This window comes from Ambystoma mexicanum, chromosome 11 (assembly GCF_040938575.1).
Source record: "Ambystoma mexicanum isolate Mex_15411 chromosome 11, UKY_AmexF1_1, whole genome shotgun sequence".
Lineage (NCBI taxonomy): Eukaryota > Metazoa > Chordata > Amphibia > Caudata > Ambystomatidae > Ambystoma > Ambystoma mexicanum.
The window spans coordinates 424,879,419-424,895,950 of NC_090934.1; the positions used below are offsets into that span (position 1 = coordinate 424,879,419).

Below are 16,532 nucleotides of genomic sequence, written 5' to 3' on the forward strand. Positions count from 1 at the left end.
AACCCAACTGTCTTATCAAATATTGCATACTGACTGTAAGCAAGCAGGCTACTAGGATATGTAACCTCATCCCATACTTCCTATTCTTTGTAAATATGCCACACAAGTGCTTTGAAGTGGTAACCTTGCAAGTTAACTCATAAGTGTTTTGCCATCTAAGGATTTTGAACAGTCCAATGTCATGCTCAGTGTGTCGTACTTTTTAGCATTGTAAACACCCTATAAGTAGAGAGAAACATTGCAATATCATGTACTTGGCCTGCAAGGGATAATGGGTATGGACTATGCCTAATTCTCATACAATTTCAATACATTACACGTTTTCATAGTTTCATTGAGCATAGACCTTAACAAGTTATATGGAAACTCTACAAAAACTGTTTTACTGAGCACTTGTAAAATCATAACAAATAATGTTTGGGTGGGGTCTGTATTTGCAGATTTGTGACATTTTTCATAAATTGCCCTTTGTCATGGAGAGGTATTAATATGTGCTGCTTGCAAACTAAGTATGTAGGTATCCCAGTGAGTTTTACTGCTAAAATCCCTTGCTTTTTACAGAGTCCTGTCAACTAGTTTTGGAGCTAGCACAGGAGCCAGTTGGGCAGGGAACAGGAGCAAACTCCATACGGGTGAAGAACAGATTAGCAACGTTGGCAGCACAGTGAAGGAAGTTATTTATTTTTCAAAGGACAGGAAACTCTAGTACAACCTAGGAAACTCAACCTTCTGATTCTTTCTATACTCAGCAGCTGAAGGGTTTTCAATATAATAATTTGTTGTGTTTAGTGCCTCTAGCATCCCAATGCATCTTGTTTAACTGATAGCAGTGAATTGCAGAAGAGGGGTCCCTAGTTACAGAAGAAAGGACTCAATCCGTTGTACCTCTAGGCATTGCTGCTATTAACTTGATTTTCTTCATCAAAGCTCCATAAGAAACCTCAGTAAGTCTCTTGTTGAATTTTGCCTACTGTGAGGGTGCAGAAGAAGGCAACTGAACAGGTGTCATAGTGGTTGGCAAAGACTTTTATTGAATTCCAAAAAACCTAGTTATCCCTAACTTGAAGAGGGGTTTCCTGTCTCACTCAAACAGAATGCCTGTAAGTAAAGAAAGCAACGTCCTGAGTCAAAACCTTACCTGTGTCCCTTAGTCTACAACTGAAGAGTTATAATCAAAAGTAAAGTTCTCTCACCAGGAGAATGACTCCCTTCTCCTGGTCTCAGTTTGCGCAGAGTTCCAGGTGTGGCCAGGCGGAATGACTCCCTTCCCCTGAATATTTAGTTTGTACAAAGTTCCAGTTAAGCTCGGGGGCAGTGGCTCCCTTCACTTGTCTTCTGAGGTAACTTTCGTAACAGTTCCAGGCTTTCCTTCACCCGTCGATCTTTTCTCTACCACTGTTCAGAGGGTTCCTCCCTCCGAAAGTCCCCTTGTACTTGTTTGGGTACCAAACCCTGTTCCTTACCTTTTCTTGTCAGGGCCCCTTGGTTCACTCTCCTGCCAAGTACTGCAGTGAGAAAGGTGACTCGTATCAACGTAGGCTTCAACTCTGTTTGGGTCCCAGACCCTTGGTTCTTGTCCTTTCTCACTAGGCCCACTTGGGTGACTCTTCCCAAGTACTGCCACAAGGAAGATGCTTTTTTATCCCTGTGTTTTGTCTCTCTCCCACACCTTGAAGCCACTACCGGTCCCTGCAACGTGCCTGTTACCTTTGTTGGCTCCAGGATTCTGGGTCAGTCCTTCCAGGGTGCGGGTGTCTTCTCGCCGGATTGCGCGGGTGTCTGACTTCTGCTGCTCTCGCTCCATGTACCTTCTTCCTGGTCTCTTCACCGACTGTGTGGGCACCATTGCTGGACTGCTCGGTCCACCTCCCAGAGGTCACGCCATCTTTCAGGCTCCAGTCACGACCTTGACCTGCTCCACAACATCGGCAAAGGACTCCCGTCGTCGGCCTCTTGCCTTTGGGAGCGGACTACTGTTTTCCCACCACCTCCACCATGTCTCCTTTGAACTTCCACAACTGGACAGTCATTCGTGCTGGTCTGTGGCTCTTTCTCGAGGTCCTTTGTCAGTGTTGTCTTTCTCAGGACGACCCCACACCTCCGCAAGTCTATACCATTCATGTAACTTGTCCGAGCCATTCCTTATGGCTCCTGGTGGCCACCTTGTCACAGTACTAGCCTTGCTGGTAATCTTAATGCTTTGGTGATCATTTCCGTGCCAGTTCTGGAGTTAGTTATACTATCTGTATTGTTAGCAATCTTCATCTCAGTAGAAATAACTGGTATCATGTTAAAATAACAAATAGAAGTGCTATCAAGCGGTGGGGGTGTCAGTGTAAAGGTGGTAACTGGCTTGAGAGTTTTAGGTTCAGGGTGTTGTGCTGACTTTTACCCAGGTGGTCTTCCTCATCTCCAGGAGGAGAGTCCCTCCCCATGAGGTCCCCCAGCATTAAACCGACCCTCGGGGGAATATTGGGTAGCGGCCTCACCACCCTAGCCTCATTTAAAGTGGATCCCAACTGGAAAGAAGTGACGAGAGTAAGTGTATCGGCACACTAGACTGTGGTGAGGAAGGGTTGGTAAAAACATGGACTATATTATGTGCCCTGTCATTTCACTTCCTTTGTCAGGGTTACTAGCAGGGCTGATTGTTCTCCCGAATTAGAATCAATCATTTTTCACGGAAAAGAAAACGAATTAGCTTTGCCAATGGGGATAGTTTATGCTATGCTTATTAAAAGATGTACATTTCCCTTAAAAACCTCCTGAAATCTGGCAGTAATGTTATAGTTCCTACCTATGCCACTGCTCTGCTTGTCACTGATTCCCAAATTTCAATGGAGACCTTTGTGTTGAAGCATGGGGTTAGGCTCATATGTTCATTGTTTCCAATTTTTTTTGGGCACATTTTCCTGTTTTTAGTGAGTAAAATGTGTGGTGTGTATGCCTCTTACCTGGAAGGCTGGTATTGAGTTAAGTGTTGTCACAGCTCTCTTCACAGGCCAATGTAATGTGGATGGTAAACCAAGGAATAGGAATTCTGTTATTCTGATACAATTATCATCCTTAAAGAAATTGAGACATGTTTTTCTTGCCGTGGCAGTTTTCTGAAACATTCCTTTTATTTGCCATTATTCAGTTTGAAAATATGTTATCTTGTCTGAATACTTTTCCAGCCACATCAGTTGTGATGAGCGATATTTGTTTGTAATACAGACAAGTGTTTTTTCCAGTGGCATGAAACACTTACTGCATTGTCTCTGAGCAGTGTCGACAAATGAATAGCCACAACTATAAACCTATTGTTTATACTAAGCATTCAATGCTTTTTGTGCATAGACCTATGTTTCTCTGTGCATAAGTACGTTTGCTAACTAATGTGTCAGATCTTGACGTCTTGAACTATTAAATGAGCTCTCTTTATGAATTACATAAAATGTGTTTTGTTTAGCTTATATCTTTGGAAAAAGTGCTCTAAGATTCGCCTTTTTGTACTGATTTGTAAAGAAAAGCAGTTGGTGGGAAGAGCGAATTCCCTTAAAAACTCTTTGCAGATGATGGCTCTCTAACTAGGTTTGCTTACAAAGTCGCTTAACACGTTAGTCCTTTATTTATCATTACAATATTTTATTGGAAGAGGTTTTTGTTTTCTTGAGTGTCTGAGGCTTTTGCCTCGCGCACTTTACTTTATGCTTAAAGAAATTGAAGAATCTTCCCTCTTTTTTGATTAACTTTGGTCCAAACTTTTTGATCATTTACTGCCAAGCTTTGCATCCCATCTCACTGGCTTCAAAAAGTGCATCTGGTTTGTAGTCCATTTTTGCATCATGTTTTTTAAATTCGATTTGTAGCTATAGATTTCTGTTTCAGCATGGACATTTTAATACAGAATCCTATTGAAATCATGAACATCATTTTGTGGCAGCTTCCGTTCAGTTTGCCAGCACAGCTACATGAGACCTCCGTTACTAGAGTTGTTGGTACATTGATAGGCCACGCGTGGAAGGAGGTGGGTAACTCATGGTTACTGGTATGGACCTTTCCAGAAGGTTCTAGTCGTGGGAGCCTAGAAATGGGACTTGGTGCCTCCAGAGACAAAGCCAGGCTACTTCTCAGCACCAGTCAAAGCCCTTCTTTTGCCGTTGTCTTAAGTTTTGGTTTCCTTCTTATTTAATGATGGGCTTTAAATATCCGGGTCTTGTGGGTGGGTTCAGGCTGCTGTTCAAAGTTTAGAATTGAAAATGCTGTATTATTCTATTACATTGCAATGCTTTACCCGTAATTGTCCTTTGATGCTCTTCAATATTTGTTTGCGTGGACCGTTTTCCACAGGTGCATACTTTCCAAGCCATACAGATCCTGCATCACATGCTTGGGCAGTCTCTATTTAGTGCAGTATTGTGATTTTTTTGGGGTAATAATACCTCTGTATCCAAAAAGCTGACTGTACCACATCCATGCTAAAGGAAGGAAGCCAGTTCTTGAGGCAACTTGACCCTCAAGCAGTGCAGGTATAGGTAAAGGGGAATCAGTATTTGGCTCTTTGCCAGTTTCTGGAGGGTCTATCGTATAGGACTGTTTCAGCTCTTGCTTTTTCATCGTCCTGGACCCTCTGGTATGGAAGTATTATTTCATGCAAGTGATCCATTCACAGTGTAACTGCTAATTCTTCAGTATAGATGAGACCCTGTTCCAGATTGACACGGGCAGTAAGATACATGATATAGGCACAAATACCTTGGCTCACCTCCATACAATTCTTGCCTGCTATTATGTGCTGTGTGGTTGATTAGGTTGCTACTAATTCCCTCCACGATGCTACAGTTCTGCAATCGGTGCCTCCTTTTGAAGGCGAGCATTGCTACTTTTAATATATCTGGTGCTTTGATAACAAAAACTCTTATGATTTACAAAATGCTACTTTTCACCACCTGTGGGAGCGGCTGGTTTCTGTGGTTCAGACGTGGCCCAAAAGACCAAATGGTTTGAAGCATTGGACCAGTGGTGTTTATTTAGAACCACTGCTACCACAATCTGTCCCTTCTCGGAAGAGGAGCATTCACCATAAGGAAACAAAAAGAAGGCTTTGCATTGGTGGTCCATCACAGAACATAGCGAATGTCAGTTCGGTGGCATTGTAGTTTCGTTTTTAGCATGACAATGATCATGGAAAAGACTGTAGCTCTAAAAGACATTGAGGCCTGATTCTGTGTAAAGTGCTGACTATGCTAGGAGGTCCTTGATACTGGTCAGTGGTACAAGGCAGACCATTGCTGTGTTGTATAGTGGTAGATAGCCCTCAACATTACCTGCCAGATGCAATGTTTCAAGAGGAATCAGATCATGTGACCAGAGGAAGTGACCGATGCACTGGAGAGCGAAGACTGACACAGGAGCGCACACCACAAAGTGAGATCTTCCCAAGGCTAGTAACTTCATCAAACACGGTTATGAGCTCATAGTGATCAATTCTCTCATTGGCTCTAAAAACTGTGTACCGATGTGTGATTCGTGGCATTGGCGGTTGCTGCTTTTAAGTTAGAAAGGGGCATGCTGCAGGTTATTGAATTGCATGGAATGTAATTGATTCTGTTCCTTGATACTCTTATTTGTGTTGTGGGCTCACTTTTCCTACCACAATGTGGCACAGTGACCCAGATTTGTTGGCATTTCTGCAGAAAATGGGCATTCGGAGGCATGTTGACCGCGAGTAGTGTTCCTCCTTTGGGTTTATACAGGAGACAGAATGTTTGCATGGTAGCAAAAAGAGATGCAGTCTGGGGGCAGGAAAAAAGGGGTGGCAGTTTTTTTAAAATTGTTATTCTTTACTACATCTGTAAGGGTTTTGTTGTGTTGGGGCAAGTCTGTAATTGTTAAGGTTTGTCTGGCCAGGTCCGGGACAGAAAATATGCATGGTAACACATACAACCTGACAAATCTCTCAGTCAGTCAAATGCAGGCAATCATTCAATTATAACTAATAGTAAATGGTGAAACATGTCAGTCATTAAGGTGGGTGGGTGTGGTTAACCCGAGAGAGCCAGAATCTGAAGGGGTGATCCATTCGGAACTATATCAGACTCCAGAGTTGTACGAGTCGCTGTGCATGAAGCACTTTTGATGTGGGCAAACATTGCTTCTAGTCGCACTGAGGACAGTTCCTGAAAGATATAGAAACCAAGAGGGAGCCGGGGGAAACATTGTGGCTGCACATCTTTCTTTTTTGTCCCTTGCACATCTGCAGAGCTTTCATTAATTATTCTGCCGCCTATTTCACAGGGGTTCCATGTGTTAATATCCCCACAAAAATATTGCCATACAAAAATATTGCCATATATTTGCTGCTATATTAAACCATGCAACCTGTGGGGGACATCCCGCAAACAGCATAATTTGTTTTTATACTAACTTTTTATTGGCATCTTGATTGTGCTTCTGGTGCCCTTGGGGGTCTAGGGGTTGGGCGATATGGGCACCAGTGTTCGCGGGAGGTCGGTCAGCGAGGAGCGGAGCTGTCCCCTATGTCGCTGTGTCCTGATGGGTATTTCCTCAGAGCGATGGGTGGGGGGGGTCAACAGAGGGGCTGCTGCGCGTACCTTGATGGTGTAGAGGTTTATCCGACGACCTCTCCCCCACAGCAACGGCCCGATGCATTGTGGTGAGGGCGCCCTCCGGTGCTTGTATCCTCAGGGCGCCCTGCGGTGCTTGTATCCTCAGGGCGCCCTCCGGTGTGCTTCATTTTTGCCACCTGCTGCCCAGCGTCCTGGGGCCAGGAGGGAGGTATAAGTACGCAGGTCCGCCTGACCCTGCACTGTGTGCCGTGAGGGGCCGCTCCTCTCGTAGTGCACCTAGACGGGTCCGGACAGGCCTGGTCATCAGTCAATAGTGGTCGCTGGGTGCCAAGCCGCGCTCCCCCCAGTTCCCACCTGGGCCATGTCCGATGTCTGCGGCGGCCGTGTAGCAGTCCCGGATCGCGGTTCCCCGCAGGCGTCCAGACCCTAGTCGGGTGCTGGTGGCAGATGTGGCAGCAAGAAGGGAGCTCTGATCCTCTTCTCCGGCTGCTAGATCTTCGACTTCTGCGAGACGGGCTCTCATGAAATGGGGAGGGCTCCTCTGCACTGCAGTTGGGATTGGGAGAGGCCTCTCCGGGTACGGGCTGCATGTGTTGTGCATGGCGAGGCGCTGCCCGAGGCTCCACAGGTCTCCCCCTGATGGGTCGCACGATCTCGGCGCAGGGCCGGAAGGGTCCCTCAGTGTCCCTGCTGTGCTCGGGAGGCTAATGCCCCCTTTTTTCATTACCTGGTTAGGGCTTGTTGGTTGACAAAAGCAGGTTGCAGGGCCTTGGGAGCTCGGTGGCTGCGTTGCTTACAGGATCGTGGCCATCTTGGAATCTGCCCCATAATTTCTTTAATGGAGCAGGGGACACCCCCTGTCCCAATAACCCCATAAATTATCCCCACTTAATATCGCCTATGGCCTTACCCCATGACCATGTATATGGCGATATTATTGGTGGGGATAATATTACCTGATACCTCTCAGGGATACTTGGCAACATTTTCGCTTACTTAAATGCCCAAAGTCTTCACCACTCAGAGCCGCAGAAAAGTGGAGTTTACCTTTGTGTGTGAATGTGGCCAGCGTAATCCAAGCAGGGGCTCTTAAGATAGTGTTAGTTTCAACTACACAGCGCTAGAGTTAGAAGGCAGACCGTGGCAGGGCTAAACCAGACAAATTGCGACACAAGTCCAAAGATGTGCCCACGCCACTTGAGGGTACTCCAGCATACTACATGTACACTAGGTGCAACAGCAGGACATGTGAACATTTGCAAGAATTACCTGCATTTACACTGCCAAAGTGATATATCCAGTTTCCACTGAAAGGTACTTTTAACATCAAATGAAAGGGTTACATTTGGACGAAAAATGGGGTACTTTATCTGACTGGTACAAGGAAGCATCAAACAGACGTAATGCATCTGAATTAAGGGGATTCAAGGGTTCAAATAAACTAAAAAGACAAATTTAAAAAACCGAGATCAAGGGGTAAATTAAATTTTGATGTAGAATCTGGGCTGGGACCTGCTCCACTTTATCCTCAAATTATGCAGGGTGAGGAGACTGAAGAATACATAATGTATTTCTTTTGCAATGTCTGATTTTGATCCAAAGCAGTTTGCTCTGTCCACCTCACAAGCTACTACTCGGGCATCTGTTGCCCACCACCCGTTGCCCAGTATCTCCCCTGTACACCATACCCACTTTCAATATAACTTTACAACCCACATCCCCTTCCCTCAACTGAAACCTCCACCCTATATGCCAAACAAGATGCCTAGGCAGGTGCCTACCACCGCATACACCCATATTCTTTCCAACACTTTTCCAAATTTTTTACACGTGGCAGCATAAACTCCCAGGTGAAGCGCTGATAATTGAAGCCCCTCTGAGACCACTACCTTCAAACTCTGATGAAGGAAACAAATGGGCCACAGTACATGTAATGTGGATGCCAGGGGACCTCAGAATCAGAAACCTAGTCATGGATTGTCCAAATAGTGAAGGCGCCAAAATGGTTTGCAGAGGAACTCGAGACAATTATGCAATGTTATAATCCCTCATGAACTGATATGAACCAACTCATGAGTGTGATATTGTCTGCTGGAGTCACAGTGGCTCATTCAGCAAAGCGATGGACCAGTGAACATGTTGTACTGGACAGTATAGAGTCTTGGTGGATTTGTGGCAGTCTTTCTGTGAGGATCACCTGCCTGACTTCTTCAAACTCAGTCGGGCTGAAAAGGGTTTGAAAGAAAATGTGAAGAAATCTGCTTTTCACAAAATGTTAATCTTGCGACCTGAAAAATGTATTTCACAGTGATGAGCATGATCGTTGCATGTGTTGTCTGCACCCTATAATGTTGCTGAATAGTGCGAGATCTGTAAAGATTTAAATTCTAAAACTCTTAGAGCGGTCAGACGGTGGTCTGCTTGCTGAATGTGGGAAAGCTTCCTTTAGTGTCAGACTTCCTCAGTCTCAGCGGCTTGGTAAAGAAAGACATTCAGATGCCTGATGAGAGTTTCAGATTGGAGGAAAAGGCTTTAAAGGGGGATAAAAGTTTGAAAGATTACCTTTGAACCGAGCCTGGACCCTTCCTCAGGCCACAATAAAAGCTTTTCATTAGCCTTCAGGCTTCCTTGTCTACAAAACAACTACATCAGGAAACCTTGGTCAGAAAACACTAGCCTAAGAAAAGGCACCATTCACTGACTACTCTCTATGGAAATGCAGCCTACGACCTAGTCGGCGCAAAAGAACAATTATACAGAAAAGCAGGCGGTCTTATTTGGAAAGGAGGAACGACTAGTGGACGGCCCAGTCAATTACTGAGAAGGTAGCCAAGAGAAAACAGTGTACTGCATCAGTGACGGATCCCCCCCAGCTTGCCTTGCCCACTATGAATTCGGCGACTGTTCCGTTTACTGCACTTCCGTTGAGAAGCCAGTCTACGGAGGAATCTTAAAAGCAGGGAAATAAGTGTCCGCACAGCACTATCCAAAAGATGAGGAAAAGGGTATTCATTCATATATTCTCAGATTAAGAAAGTGGGGGTGCTGCCCGAAGAGATCCTGGTGTACCATATTGCTACTGACTTTACAGGACCAGAACTTAGATGCCCTTCTCTGAATTTGGGTGGAGACCAAATTATGGTGGACCACCCATGTGTTTGCATTTTTTTATTGCTTCAGTCATTTAACAGTTCTGTGAACCCAGCACTGGCACCATTCCATCAAGGTAAATCACAGGTACCATGTTTAATGACTACTACTTACAAACACTGGTATCTGAATTTAAATGAAGAATACCATTACAGATGTACCCAGCACACAATGGACATCCTGTAAATTCTCTGTAAATGCAGAATATAGAATCGCCTGTGTGGCCCTGCGGATGAGAATAGCCCAGAAACCCTTAGCCTATGGACCCAGAGCAATTAGAATTGTCCTCTCATGACCATGAGGAAGGGCCTCCTGACCTAGAAGGCTTGGAGGTATGGAGTAGTTCCTCCTACAAGGATGATTAGGATGAATTCATAGCACCCAAAAAGCGGCCTCTGAAATATCATCCATGGTGCTCACCCTGATGAGTGAATTTTTCATAAATTGAGGATAAGTTTGCCATGTTTTTTTTTTTTTTAAATATATATTTTTACTTTGATTGCATTTGAACAACGGGTATGTCCATTACAATCAAACAAAATACCAGGCTCACATTATCTGCAGCCTTAGGACGACTCAGTTGAAGGACCAGTTTTCAAAAAAGCAATCCAGATTCAGGTGCACCCCAACTCCAGTAAGGTAGAGTAGCCCAAATTTGCAATGAATAGGCAGAAGTGACATCAGACAAGTGGGTACGGTCTATAATACAAGGAAACTCGCAAGAGTACAAGCAGAACGCACGAAAAGTTACATCGAGAAAACCTGCTTTGGTTCTGTAGAAATATTTGTATTTATTTGATTGCACTAGGGAAGCACAAACAGTTTAATATTCCCGATGTACAATCCCACACTACAATCCTGGGAAATCAAGTGATTGCTAAATATTTGAAATGTATTTAATAGAAGTAACTCCATTCAAATTAAAGCAGTCTCCATATTTATACCAAGGAAATCACTACAATGATATAGATAAAAGAACAATTGGTGAGTAAAACAAGTTTTACCTGCCTACACAAATCTCACTACTGGTTCTCACACGAGATGATTTCATTCCCGTAATCTGTGTATATATATATATATATATATATATATATATATATATATATATATATGTGTGTGTGTGTGTGTATATATATATATATATATATATATATATATATATATATATATATATATATATATATATATATATATATATATATATATATATAAAAAAGTTTAAGGGGACTTTATGGTTAAGTTGCCCTACCAAAAACCTATGCACTTCCCTAAAAAATCTTTTCAAACGCCCCATTATGGTTCAAAGTAAAACCGAAAAAACCCTGAAATTCGCCAGTTATGGTAGCCTAAGCAACCACACCTGCCATCACCACTACGCACTGCTAACACCCATGAACGATGGCCTCACAAATGTCATTGCTGACATCACTGTCGACATGATATGTTTAGCCCCTATTTTTTTGTTCACTCCCATATCTTTATATGTATATTCAGTCCTAACATTTCTTAAAGGGACGTTACTCTTCACAGTAAAATCGAAAGACACTCCACATTCCCTAATTATGGTAAGCTAAGCAACCATAACTCGCGCACCTACGTGCATTGCTAAAACTTTCACCATCTGTGCCAGTTGTGCGTAAACAAACAGAATGGGGCTGTCCTAAGGACATTGTACCTCTCCGTACCGCTCATAAATGAGATAAAAAATGTTATTAGAAGACACCAGGTGTCCGGGATGTCTGTAAAGGAGCAAAATGGGAGTGTCTTAAGGACACTATACCTGTCCGTGTCGTCCGCATCCAAGATGGAAGCGTCCGTAGAACAGGGGCGGTGGCCGGCATGTTCGTAGTCAAAGGAAATGGAGGTGTCCTAAGGACACTGGACCTGTCTGCACAGTCATGAGGTGATGCTTGTACTCTCATAAGTACAGCGAACATTGCGCCTGTCCCTAACTGTCCGTCTCACTTGTGTGTCACTTTTAATTAGTCGCAGGACCCGAACACTGTCCGTAGGACATTTCCGCGCATGCGCACGTTTGTAACTCTGCATTTGCTGTCCAGCGGGCACTCATTTCCCTCGCGGATGTGTTCAGGACGACGTCATGTGGCCTCACCCACGCTCAGCGTGTGGACTAATTTGCGCAGTTTGTTTGCTTCCGCAACATTACAAAAGAAGTTATATGTAAAAAGGGAAATTTCACATTCTCCAGCATGGGGTCTGGCATGGATTCACATGCTCATGAATATTCCCCGTCGTCAGGCTGGGAATCCTCGGTAAAGAAAAAATCAGTATCAGTTTCGTTTCTGATCTGTCTTTCTTAGTAACCAATCACTGATCTCTGGGTCATACTGCCCCCAGCCAATGACTGCCCTCTCCCTAACCCCCGCCTCTGGCAGCCATCCTCAGATTTTTACCGCACGCTCAAGTGTTGGGAGTCCTCGTGTTTAGCTCTTGAGTTTTTTACTGCGTTTTCATGCTTTTTCCAGAGATTTTCTAATTTTTTCGGTTTAATCGAGCCTCAAGCTCCACCATTTCCACTTCCGATAACTGGTACCCGTTTTGGAATTCTTCTACGCCCCTCAAGGGTGAAGTTTTCATCGAGTTTGTACTTCTTGGAGGATTCCGGAAGATCTGCGGCCTACCTCAAAGGACATGGCCCAGGACAAGGGAAGCTCGACGCCCGGATCCAAGCTGTTCAGGTGCTGCCCTGGATGCGGATTACAGAACGTTTTCAAGGAGGACGAGCATTTGCAATGTGTCTACTGCCTCCATGAGGACAAGACGCACGTGGAGAAAGACTGTGCGTTCTGCAAGAACCTTTCGGAACGGACCAAACAAGATCGTCGTTCCCGCCTCGCCGCCTGGCTGGAGAAGGGCACAGCAGGTGAGAAGGCGAAGAAGTCTGAGCCAGCGCTCTGGTTCGGGGAAGAGGAAGTCCGAGAACCCGAGTAGGCCGCTGGAGCAGACCCGGTCGATCTCGAAGGGGGAGCGAGGCATTGACCCTCACCCCAAGGCGAAGGCCCAGGACGCACCTAAGGTGGTGAGGGCTCTGATCAACCCGGCAAAGGCCTCTACCGAAGTGGTCGGTGTGACCCTGGCAAAGCCGGCTGAGACTATGCCTGTGGAAACGCCCGCCGGGCCCAGAGTATCCCTGCCACCGCGGAGGGATTCATCTTTCCAGCCCATCGCTAAGACCCCTGTGAAGCCCCTGGCTGAAAAAGAAGGGGGTGGGGGGGGCCGTTGGCCATTACAGACTCTGAATCAGCCTCTGAGGAGGAACTGGTGGAAACCGAGAAGGGCCTCAACGAGAGGTCCTTAGGCCTCAACGAGCGGTTCGAGAAGGTTAGATCCCAGGGGGCGGTCCCTGCTGACGTGATCAAAGATGGCGACGACGAACAGGGCCCAGTGGAGTGGCCATCCCGTCCGTCGCAGCCATTGCCCGAGCCCCAGGATAGCTCGGCGGCCATTTTGTTGGCAATCCAATCCTTATGCACCGAGATAAGGACGAGATTACCACAGACCCCGACGGAGGATCCAGAACCAGGCCCGTCGGGAAGCCCTCCGAACAAGCGGAGGAGAGTCCACCCCGCTCCGCCCTTCGTGTCTGCGAGACCGGTGGACCCCTCATCCCCCTCGCCGGACCCTAGAGAGGATACGGCGATGGATACAGCGACGGGGACGGACGATGACGGCAGCGATGACACAGCAGACATCCCGTCGTAAACCCCCCCCCCTCCCGGCGGGCGTCTCTAGCCGACGAAATTGGCTCTTTCCAAGCCATGATAACCAGGGCATCCAAGCTCTTCCAGCTCGGCCCTGAAGAACAGAAAAAGGAGGGGTTTCTGTACCAACGACGAGAGGCCAAGGGGAAGACAGTCCTCACGGTGCCTTTACTCGACGACATCTGGGAGGAGGGGCTTGCTGTCCTCAAGAACCCTTCCACGACACCAGCCAAGAGGGACAGGTACGAGAAGTACCGAGTGCCCGATGCCGCCCCCTTGTGCCTCAGGGCCCAGCCCACGCCGGACTCTGTCGTCTCGGCAGCGGCTAAGAAGAAGGCAGCGGGTGCAGCGGCTTCAACTTCCACTTCCCCGCCTGACAGCGAGGGCAAGAAGTTGGACTCTATGGGGCGACGAGTCATCTCGTCGGCGACGACTATTAAGGCGGCCAATGCCTTAGTGATCGTGGCCCGCTACGACAGGGAGCTCTGGTTCAAGATGGCTCCCCTGCTAGACTTCCTGCCTGATGACAAAAGGGCGGAGGCCCTAGAAATTCTGCAGGAAGGGGAGGTGGCGTCGGATCACGCCATAACGGTTGCAACGGACATTGCCGATAACGGATTTCGCCAACTGGGCAACGGAGTTTGCCGACGACGAGGATGGCTCAAGGTGACAGACTTTCGCCAGGACGTCTAGACCAGGGTGTTGGACATGCCGTTCGACGGCAACAACCTTTTTGGTAAGGCGGTGGATGAGTCCCTACAGGCCATCAAGACCGACTCGGAGACGGCCTGGGCCCTGGGGGTGCTTCAACAGCGGCGGCCCTTTCGGAGCTCTGGAGGCAGACAGGGTGCCTCCAAAGGATCGAGCGGTGGCTCCTCCATTTACCGCTAGGCGGCCCGCTCCTCTTCCCAGGAGGCCTACAGAGGTCGCGGCAAGCAAGGGGGTTCCCGCCGCCGAGGCCAAGGCGGCAAAGCCGCCTCCAAGCAAGACTGACCCGGCCGGGTTGTCGGGCCCCCACCAAAGCACCCCGGTGGGAGGCCGGCTGACGAAGTTCGTCAGCGTGTGGGAGTCCTTCTCCACCGACCGTTGGGTGTTGGACACCCTGGCCAATGGGCACTCGCTGGAATTCCAAAAGAAGTGCCCTCGCATTCCTCCCGTGGCCAGGAAGGAGAATCACGTCCCTCAACTACTGTTGGAGGTAAAGGCGATGCTCAAGAAAGGTGTCATCGAGCTCGTCACCAGAGGGCTCCGGAGTGTACTCAAGGTACTTTCTCGTCAAGAAGAAGACTGGCGGTTGGCGCCCCATCCTGGACCTGCGTTGCTTAAACAAGTACATCAAGGTGCAGAAATTCAGGATGGTCACCCTCCAGCAGGTGCTGGGACAGCTGGAGGAAGGCGACTTCCTATCGTCTTTGGACCTGGATGACGCTTACTTCCACATCCCTAGTCTAAAAAGGCACATGAAGTTCCTCAGGTTTTTGGTTCAGGGACGCCACTACCAATTCAGGGCCCTACCGTTCGGATTAAAGTCGGCACCCAGGGTTTTCACCAAGTGCCTAGCACCAGTGGCGGTGCGTCTGCAGGGGATCCACGTTTACCCCTACCTGGACGACTGGCTAATCCGGGCAAGGACAAGGGAACTCGCCCTCGAACACACGGCGAGGACGTCCGGTTGCTCACGGAGCTGGGGTTCGCCATAAGCTACCCCAAATCCCACCTGGTTCCATCGCAGATAGCACTGTTTCTGGGAGCAACAGAGGAGAGGACCAGGACCATCCTGGGCAAGGTGCGACACCTGCTAGCCACGGACGTGACCAGGTTGAGGTCCATCAAGTCCCTCCTCGGGATGATGTCCTCATGCATCTACCTTGTACCCCTTTGCAGACTTCGGATGCGTCCGCTACAGAAGTTTCTCGATGCCCGCTGGCTCCAAGAGAGGGTCTGTTTCGAGGACCAGATCCCTCTCGACGAGGAGTTCCATCGGGCGATCTTATGGTGGGGCATCCGTGCTCACCTCACGACAGGCACAGAATTTCAAATCCTGGCATTTCAGTAGACGGTGACAACGGACGCCTCTCTGGAGGGTTGGGGGGGCCCACACCGGAGACCTCCACGCAAGAGGTCTTTGGCTCCTGGAGGAGAGGTCTCTCCACATCAACATTCTGGAGCTCCGAGCAGTGTTCTGGGCTCTCAAGTCGTTCCTTACGTCCCTCAAGGGCAAAGTGGTGGGGGTCTTCACCGACAACACAACCACGATGTTCTATATACGGAAGCAAGGAGGCACCAGATCCCCAGCCCTATCCAAGGAGGCCCAGGATCTGTGGCACTGGGATGTTTCTGGTTCCCTTCCACCTGGCATGAATAAAAAACACCATTGCGGACTCACTCAGCAGGGAGCTGCGCTCGTGCCACGAGTGGGAACTGCGCCAGGACCAAGTGGATCGACTCTTCCAACGATGGGGCAAACCCCAGGTCGAACTGTTCACGACGGCGACAAACTCCAAGTGCCAGAGGTTCGCCAGCAGGTTCCCACAGCCGAGGAGCATGGGCGATGCTTTCTCGTTCCCTTGGGACGGCCTGTTTCTATACGCGTTCCCTCCGTTGCCATTGCTGCTCCGCCTCATCAACCAGCTCAAGAAGTCCAGGTGCAGGATGATCCTCGTCGCACCGGCGTGGCCGAGGCAGATCTGGTTCCCGGACCTTCTGGACTTGTCAACGTCCCCACCAGTCAAGCTGCCGGCGGACGCGGATCTTCTCTCCAGAGAAGGAGGCGCCATTCTCCATCATGACCCACAGTCGCTGAACTTGCAGGCCTGGCTCCTGCAGCACTAGAGTTTGGAGGGTATGATATCCCGGCTGATTGCAGAGAGGTTCTTTCAAAGGCCAGGGCATCCTCAACTCTCGTGTTACGGTCATAAGTGGAAGAGGTTCTCTGTCTGGTGCCGTGCACAGAAGATTAACCCTCTGCGGATTACGGCCCCTCAAGTGCTGCCGTACCTACTGTCGCTGGCCAAAGCTGTACTGGCTCACGCCTCCATAAAAATACATCCGGCTGCCACCTCCCGATACACCAGGACTACGGGACGGG

The 16,532-nt window shown here is 48.0% G+C and overlaps 1 protein-coding gene across 7 annotated transcripts in view; it reads left to right on the forward strand.

Moving 5' to 3' along the window:
• Positions 1–16,532, forward strand: part of PHF21A (PHD finger protein 21A) — a 2,009,174-nt gene that overhangs the window by 697,199 nt on the left and 1,295,443 nt on the right. The gene's annotated exons all lie outside the window — the stretch shown is intronic.